Consider the following 11,390-nt stretch of genomic DNA (forward strand, 5'->3'; position numbering starts at 1 on the left):
AAAAATCACAAAAATTTACCTATTTACATCCGGATGAAATATGATAAATTTAGAGCCGTCTGATGGTACCAGTACATGAGGTTATGAAAGTGTCTATTTGTGCTCTATCGGAACCAGTGCCAGGTATCCTAAATGACCAAATTGGAAAAATCCTGGGCAGGGTTACATTCTACAAACCTTTATCTTTCTTTTGAGGCCAATAGATCAAGATCAATCAGTTCAAAAATATATTTTGATGAGCGAGTTGTAGTCTGGGTCTTTTCTAGACCTTAATGAACAATGTAACTTTTTTTGTAGCGCCTCTCCTAGAGATCCCTGGAAGCTTTTTTTGACAGCAAAATTTTTGCTTCGGAAAGTGAGGAAATTTCAGGTCTCAATCATTTTTTGTTATAAAAACACAGCTTTTTGTTTTTAAATAACACCTTGTCAAAAAAAAACCCTTAACAAATAGGAAGGGTAAAAAATAAACTAAGTGTGTCAGTTTTTGGTCCTAGTGGTCCTCTAATTGGTCCAATCTTAATTTAATTTATTTTTTCATTAGTGTTACGCAAATTTTATTTTCATGTTGTCTCTCAAACTTCAACCTCAAATCCCCCACATCCGCCCTCATCAAAAATTTAAAAACATTGAAGGGACATCAAAAATTAAAACCTATTATAAATCGTTAAGAGTTTTCAAGACATTAATTTATTTTAAATAGGTAGGGACAATAACAAGTACCATTGTGTATAGGTGGGAAAATACATATTTTGTTGGTTTTGATGTCGGTGCAAAATAAATCTCATTTTTTGGCACTTGTCTATAAGGTCTTTTAGAGCTAGACTCTCAAAAAATCTTGCAAAAGTTGGGGACGAATATCAAGAAAAAAAATCAATAATTTGTCATTTAATTTCAGGGCATGATTGCGGTTTCCTTGACATACATGGTTTTTGGAGTATCAGACTTTTGATATGTCATCAGCAAGCTGGAGTTGCCTATACCGTTGCAAAGTTAGCGGGACAAACGCATTTAATCATTCGCAAATGTGTAAAACGCATTTATTTACTATAAACAATCATTTTTTTAATCCTTGTAGGGTGTTTTCATCACTGCGACCATTTTTCTGGTCTTTTTTTTTTAGCTACATCAAGATGCCGTGTCACTATTATTAGGAGTGATTGCCATTAATTGATTAATAGCATTACTCCAGCAAGGCATTACACTACGAATAAAGTGCACTGCCGTACTGGGAGTTTTTCTCCAAATTTCAAAGGGTTCTCTCAGCCCCTTGTCGAAGAACTTACGCATTTTAGTGAAAATTGCCGGACAGTGGCATTGTAACAGTTCCGAGTCTTCCTTTTCTATGCCACAGAAGCAACATACATCATCATGAAATTTCCCAATCAGCTTCAAGTGTATATATACGCTAAGATCTTTCCTAGAAAGTTCCAGGATTTTGTGACTCACAGAAATGTTTGGATTAATGAATGGCTTCGACTGCCTAGCAATGAAAGTGTTCTTCCCGTTTTCCTCCACTTTTGAAGATTCCCACGCTTTTAGATCCATTCTAAGAGATGCAGCCGATAAGCCACAAAAGGGCTCTGGTCCTATGCCTAAACAATCATAAATGGAGCATAATGTTACAAATACCTATACTCCTGCGAAATTATTGCATTTATTATGGAACAACATTATTTTCAAGTGGATAACGTTTTTCGTAAAATTCTGACAATATCTGGGCACAAACATGAGATTTCTTCATGTCCTTCACGCATGGGGTCATCATGCGGTATTGTAAGGTTTATAGTGGCAAAACATTTCAAAAACTGCCATTAAGTTGTAGAACTTTCGCTTTAACGATATTTCATGTAAATATAAGATCGGATCCGACGAACTACATCGATGATGACCGCAATGACCAGGAATCCAGTATATGTTAACTTTATTAAGATAAGACAGTTGCTGTATTAGTTTAGTACATTCTCACACCAGTTTTGACGTGTAAGTCTATGATTTAAAAGCATTCAGCGCCAAATGACTATCTAAGCAAATTGATATATTTGCAATTTTATAATACCTATTTTTGCAAATTATTACACATTCTATGATGACATATATATGTGCTTTAAATACCGTGAGGTATTTTTTCATCATCACCGAAAAATGAATCCCAGGGCCTGTTATTCTAGCCCCACTAAATTATCTTCTTTCGAGCCGTCTATATAAAAAAAAATATGATCCAGGACGAATATCCGGTCCTCCTGCATCCCAATCAAAACGAGTCACATCAGGAACTCGGAATGTATGCTTGAAATTGTTCTGCTTAAGCATTCATACATTTATTCATCAATATTAATGGACTAGAAATACTTTTAGAATACTCAAGTGTCCAGTAAGATCTCCATCAAACAAATTCATGGACCGTTTGAGCTTCAGAGCACTTTTCAAAGCATCCAATGGAATAAATTGATGCAGCAAAAGAAGATTGATTACAGCATCCGATGGTTTAGAGGAAGTACTCCGCTATGGGAATGGAAGCAATGGGAATGGAAGCGAGCCTTTGTAACTTATTCAATTTGGCTTAAGCCATTTGCTGTTTGGTTCCCGGCCACCATATAAATAACGCGTAGGTGATTCTGGGTTTAACTATAAAGCAGGTCGTGGCCAAATAGCGCAACAAAAACAATTTATTTTTGACTCGACCTTCTCCGATTTGCATGAAATTTTGAATAATTGTGTGTTATGGGCAATCATTCACATTATTGCAAAAAATCGGTCATTTTGGATCTTGCAATTTTTTTTAATAGTGTCTTTGACATTTTTCAATATATTGTAGTATGAAAAAGACACTTTTGATTGAACTGACGCCTGACACAAAGTAGTAGAGAAAATGTCTTTTTGTATTCCGCTAACAACTCAATGTTATTACTTTTCACAGATATATACAGACTTTTGTAATCAAGGGAAATTTTTTAAATTTATTTGGCTACACTGTTACATCTTTAATCAAATTACACGTGCGATGCATTCAAATCGTTTTCATACGATTTGATGGGTTATTTGGATACGTCAACTCACATTGGCCGGTCTACAACTTGACTGTCTATAGCCACTGTCACCGAAAAAGTGAATGAAACCGAGAGGGACGAAAGTCCCAGATGCATTCAAATTTTGCCAAAAATTACTCTAAACTATGATTTATTGATTTATAGTCGGAGAAATCCATTTTATGGAATTCATTCGATATAATCGTGCTTAAATCTCTAAAAACGTATAATATCGATTTTTATCTGTCACATCTCTCATATCGGGTCCAGTGCTGGCACGAGTCCTGGAGTATAACATTTTTTCCTTAACATTTGATACTTTTTGCGATAACCATTGTGACGACACACAAAAACAAACTGGCAAGCGGCAAAAATGTCATGACATTTCTAAACTGTTTTCTGCCAGCGACAGAACATTTTCGCACAAAGAAGCAGACAAGACCGGCGGCACGCGCGACATAAATTTATGTCGTGTAGAATTTTGCTGATTTCTGGCTAATTACTGCATTTATTTGATGTTTATTGCATGGAATTAAAAGATAAGAATGAAGACTGACCACTCATAAGCATTGATGTTAAAATTATGCGTAAATAAGGGAGTTGGTAATTTACTGTCACATGCAAGCCTGCAGCTAAAATTTCATTACAATAAACTGTTTGGAAAAATCCGGTTGCGAGATTTTATTTATTCTCTATCTCCGCTGTTCGCTTGGAATGTAGTTATAAACGGTCGCCCGTGTGCTGGCTGTTTTGTTTCGCTCTGGACGATGGTTTTTCAAAAAATGTACTGTTGCCACCTCTGATCGGGTCACGTCTCTAAAAGTATCATGACAGGTAACGATGACAGTCGTTTGTTTATAAGAAAGGAACGTCGTGAAATTTTAACCAACAATTCAAAAAGGCGGATCAGCTTTTGTATTCAAATCTTGTAATGACCTTTTCTCACAAATCGAAGCTCGCCTTGCCAAATCAACAACACCATCGACTAGGGAAAATTTTCTCCTATCCGATGGTGGAATTGGTTTGCGTAGGCGTGCTTCAGTTTGCATGATAAGTTTACTGATTCACCCTTTAGTATTGTTGGTTGATAAATCTGTTCAAAAATAATTTATGGTGATTCCTTGAAGAGTCCACAAATTGCCTGATGATGGCTGAGATACCCTATCACTTCAAGTATTCTAGAGCACAAATTTCGGACACAGTTGTGACATCACTCATGAAATTGGAACTCCCTGTTTGCTGCATCAAATGAGATGTTCCAGTTTCATTATTGTATGTTTTGTGGCAGCTGTGCTCTTGACATTTTGAGGTGATAGTATAGCGCATTACACACATTGTAGGAAGTGCGGAAACGCATATGTCACGAATGGGAATTCTCGGATATCTCCAAAGTTATTACTGTTTTCCATCACTACCTCAACAGACTTCCCCAATCTCAGACATCCGGTGAAGATCGCCATCGATGGCACCTATCGTTTGGTCTTGGGTTTGGTCACGTTTGGTCATCGATTCTGTTGCCAAATCTCCGGGAAAATATCGTTGCTTCCAGAGTTTGAACATGCAACAATCACAGAAGCAGGTGCTCCAGAAAGTGACAGTTCACATCACAAAACACACTAAAAACAACATCAGCATAGTGCTCGATAATTTTACCGCATCCAAGATTATCGATTAATAGTGTTATTTAGATATTCCTTCCTATCTGAATCGTTTCAGCAACCCTGATCCTGATTCATCAACACTTTTTGAGCACGAAGTGTTTAAAATCGTATTAATAATCTTATAAATTGCTCTTTTGATTGTCGATTTCTCCATATTTAGGTGGTGGAAAGTTGAATCATTCACTAAGATGTGCTCGTTCCCCCACTGCAGTCGTGCAAAAAGACCAGCACTAAGTAACTAACGAATTTCCACACTACATGGGATATAAGAACGACTCAAATTTAAGTTTAAATTACTCAAACTCTAGAAAACGTAGTTAACCTGTAGACTGAGTCAAATTTCCCGAGCCTCATCGATCTTTTCGAATATGACACAAATCGACGTAAAATTTACACATTTTACTATGTTACCTGACTAATAACAAATATACGTTATAAATGAGTACCCCGAATACAATGTATGACCCGGAATACAACGTATTGCATTTGCAATGTAAAAATAGATGAACTATACGTTGTATTCGGGGTAGTCGTATACAACGTATATTCGTTATAAGTCAGGTAACACAGTAGAAGCATACACTCAAAGAATAAATCACATATCCAATGGAAAATATTCATTAAAATTTCACATAGCTTTCATGCGATATCATAATCACATGAACCTTATAAAATGAAATTTAAGTGATTTATCATATAGAACTAATGTATTCCCAATAGAAACTACATGAAAACTTTTCTTCCGTGTACTAATGTACATCGAGATGTTGATCATATTAGAAAATAAAATTCCTGTAAAAGCTCGGGAAGTTTTACTCAGTCTATGAGTTAACTACACACTAAGATTTTTTACAGGAGTCAGTATTTTTTACTGGGTTTTTGAATTGCTGAAAAAGTCGGTAAAATTCAAATGACGTAAGGAATCAATGAAATCAACCAATTTTATTTTCTCTCATTAAATGGGGTTAACAGAACTAAGTATGTACAAGCTCAGAACAATTTTTCTCATTAATAAATTTTCCACAGATTTTTAAACTTTTACCGAACAGTTCCGCAATTCAAAAACTCAGTAAAACCGTATTGACTCCAATAGTGTGTACGTTTTCAAGAATATGAGTGAACTAATCTCAACTTTGAGTTGACCTCATTTGTTGGGCAATCGTAATTTATCATTTTATTAATTGCATTTAACGTATACGGCGTAAATGGATGCATTCCCAACTCCAATTAGGTTCAATTCGGTACAATCAGGTGTTTTTTGCTCGAACATGACTTTTCAGACATTTCAAATTTCGGATCGATTTCATGATCACCCCCGTCACACGCAAAAATTGTACTAATTTTATGCAGCCCAGCTACAGACATTTCTGAAATTCACAGACATTTTTTGCAGTCTTCTGAAAAAAAAATCTGCTAGAGGAAATGCATGTAATGCCAGCAATAGCAACCAAAAATATCCATTAGTACCGTACAATTGATAAATAGCAGATTTTTAGCGAGGGGTCCAATCTTAGATCCATAGGCCAACATTAGAGCCATTTCCCCTATTTATTGATTTTTTTTTAAATCTCATAGAAAAAATGCAAATTTCTGGAATGCCCATAGCAATGGACACTTGAAATTTACAAAAATAGTTGAACAAAACATTTGGTAAGATTTCAAAACTTTTTGTTAATTCGGTTCTTATGTATTTTTTTTTATTAATTTATTTGTACAGGCTCAATCGAATAAACTTTACAGAGCCAAATAAAAATTTCCGTTAATGTTAATTCTATAAACCTATATCTTCACCATTTTAAACCGTCTTTTGTGAAAAAAAAATAACATATTAAGCGGTACTAAAAATTTCCGTTACAGTTGGGACCAATTTTGTTTAATATTTTGACCAATCTCTTTTAAACAACATCATGATTTTATTTTGAAACTATGACAAGCTTAATCAAAATTCTGTTCATTTCCGTCAGAACTTGCCCCAGTTGTTCGTTGAAAATTTGGAAACTTCTCTTTAGAAGAAACAGATATATTTTTTAAAATGCCTGCCCATTTTTATCTGTGATCATTGAATGTTGTGACTAATTTCTATAGAGGCTGTGGTCTATTTATGTTGTAAATCAGGCCAAATTAGTTTCATAGAAATTAATGCCAATATAATTTAAAGTTTGGCATCTGAGTTTGATATATTTTAAAATCAATCTAATTAACAGATTTGTTTAAAAAGTGTGTGCATTTTCGTAGAGATTGGAGCAAATTTTAGATCAAGTCGTGAAATTGTGACTTCAATGGGATTGTTGATTGTTAAATTCGTTCAAATTTTGTTTGAAAAGTGACCAAGTTTTTTATAAATTCAAATGCCTGCTATCAATTTTGATAGAAGTTTTGTATGCATTTCATTGCAAAATATTTTATGCGATTCCATTAGAAGAAGTGAATGTTTAAGTTAAAGATTGAGCGATCAGTTTAGTTCAAAGTTATTCAATATGGCTTGAAGTTGTGACATTTTTGTTAGAAGTTGAGTCGAATGTCTTTTCAAATGACCAATGTTACGTTATAGCGTTATATCGTTAGAAAATAAAACCTTTTCGTTTAAAATTTTGATTATTAAAATCAATTGGGGGCCATTGAAACTATTAATAGAAAAATTGTGATATTTTATTGTCAGTAAAATAAACAATTTTAAAATCATATTTAAGTATTATTGTTCAAATGTCTAATGAAGTTCCAGAATGCAGTAAATAAATCACTAGAATATTAACGCTTGGAATTTTCACCTGAAAAAACATCAGCAAACATGCATGGCTAGGTTTGAATTAAGTTACATTTTGTAAAAATGTGAAAATATTTTTTACATTTTGAAAAAATAGTAAATTTAAAGTAAATTATCTTCAAACATCAAAAAATAAATTTCATAGCCAGATTCCATGGAATATAATTTAATTTAATATAATATATAGTTTAATTTCATAATTCGTTTATTTTTCAAGGCTCAATTGCTGTAGCTTTGCGGAGCCGATATAAATGTTTTCTCAAAAACTTAATCAACAAAAAATTTTTAAACTACATTTTGTTTATTTTTTTTTCGAATCAGCGCCAGAGTCAGTTATTTTGAAATTAGAGGAGTCAGAGTCGGACTCCGATTTGGTCGATTTAGATGCGACTCCACAGCTCATGTATAAAGGTTATTTTTATATGTTTGACCTATAGAAACAAGTTCTAATTACGATCTTACAAAATATGAGTCAAAAGTTTGCTGAAACTTGCTAATTCTCGAAAACAATTCGTTGAATAATTGGTATTTTGATCACAATTTCTCAATGTGTTGAGCATCATTTCAAATAAAATAGTATTCTGATCACATACAATACCGGAGAAAGCATAAATGATTAAATCCTAGCAATTCTATAAATCATTGCATCATTTAATTATTAAAAAAATATAAAAAAACTGAACAACAAGCAAACTTCTGCCAGTACTCTGACCATTGATGCAACTGAAATTGATTATTATCAGAAAAAAAGAGTCAATTGACGATTACACTGTAGAATTTGTATATGAAGGGATTTATTATGATACAAAATATATTTTATACGAAACTGTAAGAGAATCTAATATTATCTGCTTCGGTGTAAGATATTGAAAAATCTTTGTATAAACACAATTTCTGGTTTTCTTGAAACTTGGTTTTTGGCAATAAATATACCAATCCCGGACAGTATTCTTACTACAACAGATAGGAGGAATACAAGGAATAGGGAAAATGAACACTGGCTAAAACTCCACAAGCAACGATTTCTCTTTGTATGTATGAGGTAAAGTCTTGTTTTTCATTTTTAATGTTTAAATAGAATACGATGCAAATTAAATAAGACATTTTTACGTTTGAATAAGGTATTGTACACCTCAACAAACATTGAATGCGGAATACGAGCTTATTCAACCAAACAGCAAAAAAAAATGCTGATTCAGCTTTTAAACAGTTTAACAGCATTTTGGAAGATCATAGTGTTGAAATTCCATTAAATTGATATAACCAACTATTAGGGACTATTGAGCACACATGTTTTAAACATAGGTAATTTATTAAAGTTGAAAATCAAGTTCTGACTCCATAATCAGGAAATATTTAGATTTATCTAGCTTTATTGTCCTCTTATTTGGAAGATTTATTTCCTTTAACAAAAAACTTCACCATTCGTCACCTTATTTGGCACAGCTTTTCAACCTCTCTAGCAATCCCAAATAGAGATCTCTACCGTTGTCCAATAAATTATTCTAATTTATGTAGAACATTTGATCGTTTCAAATCTTCACAGTTCAAAACATCAGCTGGCAGCACAAAAACCGTAAAGGTGAGCCGAACAAACCTGTACTGAAGCCAGCGTCCGGCAGAACCTTTATTGACGTATTCGACGAATCAACACCAACAATTTCCTCAAGCTTTCCAAACTTAGCGCCTGCTCGATCGCAAAAGGTCAGCTACCTACCTATCAACCACCGCCCGACTGAGCTACATAATTTCCAAACTTCATCACCCGCCCGGAAAGCATCCACTCTCAATATACCACCCATCGATATGTGCGAGCGACGCTATTTTACGAGTTTCCTAAGCTGATAACAGTCACGGTGCTGCTGCTGCTGTTGTTGCTGATATTGCACCGCAACACTGAACCGAACGATCAGTTTTCCGATTTGTACAACCAAATGTCACACAGCGGCTTCAGGGTTCTTGGCGTTGGCTGGCTGACTGGCTGAACAACAACAAAACAGCTACACACTCACGCGACTGGATGCGAGAAACTTGTTCTTTTCCCGTCAATCTCAGGCCGCGTATAAAACTTCCAATCTGACATTGACGGACAACCCATAAATATCACAGCGGTGAACCGATAGACTTGATCATTTTTTGTTATATATATATTGATCTCCACGCGCACTCACACACCGTGATTTAACGCAAGGAGCTTAGATCAGTGCGTTAATGCACACCTATTGCTTTTGGAAGGAGCCCAAAATGTCGTTTTAGTTTAAGGTCCCGCGTAGAATCGAATTTTTGCAAACGTGTCTGCCCCGCTGCTACTGGCGCAGTTTCACTCGCCGGAGACCTTGATCGCAGGATCCGTCCTTACGACGGCGTTCTGAATGAGAAACGCACGGTGACCGCATAAAGGCAGCCTTCGAATGCCCCGCGGCAGCACTGCGGTCAAGTTGCATAATTTATCTCCCGAGAGGTGCCGCGGTGCAAGTTCTCCAAACCTCCCCCGCACGTCTGTAAGGCACCTCCTCGGCACTTGCACTCCACTAGTTTTTTTTTATTCCTTCATCATCCACGCGCTGCACAGCACTTTACTCTATCCGGACAATTTCTCGTTTTCATTTGTGCACAAAATGTATACTTGCGGTAAAGGTTTGCTTCACTAGACCGTAGTTTCAGTACTTCACCGTTTCTTCTCAAGCTTCAGCCATTTTCCACGTTGCACTTTTTCGAAATCTCTTCTACGACCCATGTCTCGGAAACTAATTTGTGCACTTTTGTCAACCGAAAACTTTCATCTGCCCAAGTTGAGACCGTTTGCAAACGTACCACTTTCTACTTTCTTGCATGCGAAAATCCTCTTAGAGATAAAAAAAAAATACCAAATCAGCCCCAACATCCGTCACCGAAAAATAAATCACATACAGAAACCTCCAAAAGAAGCTGATATTCGTAAGCACGTAGCACGAGACAGAGAGAAACAGCCGAAGATAAATAGAAGAGTGGCCCGTTTACTGAATGCCCAAAACTCCCCAATGCTCCAAAAAGACGCACCTCGTCCCGTTCAAACAGAAACTAAAACCCCAACCGTACCGTCTAAGATTTCCCTTTCGGGACACGCACTTGATACACTTGCAGGGTGCGCGTGCCAACAGACAGACACTGTGTTCATGAACGCGAACGCCAACTTAAACGCCAAACTCGCGACAGCTATGCTGAGCTTAGATTTAAAAAAAAAACAGCGCGAAAAACGCCAAAAACACAACCGATTCGTATCGCGGTTAAATAATTTCTGCGCGCCCCAACATGGTCAATGCGCGACACGAGCTGTGGAGTCTGGCAGAGGCTTTGATTGCCGCCTGCCTACATTGGGTCTCGGTTGGCGCTCGCTCGGTACGGTCGGAGTCAGTCGTCGCGACGCTAGGCGAGTGTTTTGCGAGAGAGAGCAATCGAGTTGCGCGCGAGCAAGTTTTACTGCATAGAGGTAGGTTCGTACTGTGCGAAACGAGGTTCTCCTACGAACGAGCAGTGCGATGAAATATGCTGCTCTTGATGGGGGCCAGATTGGACCATCAGGATGGAGAATGGAGCTATATGCTTAGAGCAACGATGTGCGGCGGGTTGGGGCTTGAATTTAGTGATGTTCCATTAGTGCTTTATGTTGTCTATGGATTCCAGTTAAAGATTACAACAAGTTTTGGAGATTTTGGTTGCAATTTCGCCGAAATAGTTTTAACAAGTTACAAATTGAAGTTTTCATAAATTTAAGCAGGTTGATAACAAACAGTGAGGACACTCAGTGTTTCGCGCTCCATTCTCAATCGATGGAAAAAAGATGAAGCTCGTTGTTGGTGAAGAATGATGAGCAGTTCCACGTCGCATGAGGATTCAACTAGATGCGACCTTCCACAATTTGGTTGAAACTTTGCATAATTCTTTGTTATGATTTGAGCT

The 11,390-nt window shown here is 36.3% G+C and overlaps 1 protein-coding gene across 1 annotated transcript in view; it reads right to left on the reverse strand.

Annotated features, from left to right (window-relative positions):
- LOC135703723 (angiopoietin-2) overlaps window positions 1-10,662 on the reverse strand; it is a 390,934-nt gene extending 380,272 nt beyond the window's left edge. Inside the window, exon 1 of the mRNA XM_065225018.1 lies at window positions 10,530-10,662. The gene's annotated coding sequence lies outside the window, so the exon portion shown is untranslated. The remainder of the gene's footprint in view (window positions 1-10,529) is intronic.
- Window positions 10,663-11,390: the final 728 nt, after the last annotated feature.

The sequence above is a fragment of the Ochlerotatus camptorhynchus genome, unplaced genomic scaffold, assembly GCF_037179485.1.
Source record: "Ochlerotatus camptorhynchus isolate MF236.1 unplaced genomic scaffold, CSIRO-AGI_Acam_v1.1 ptg000220l, whole genome shotgun sequence".
NCBI classification, from domain to species: Eukaryota; Metazoa; Arthropoda; class Insecta; order Diptera; family Culicidae; genus Ochlerotatus; species Ochlerotatus camptorhynchus.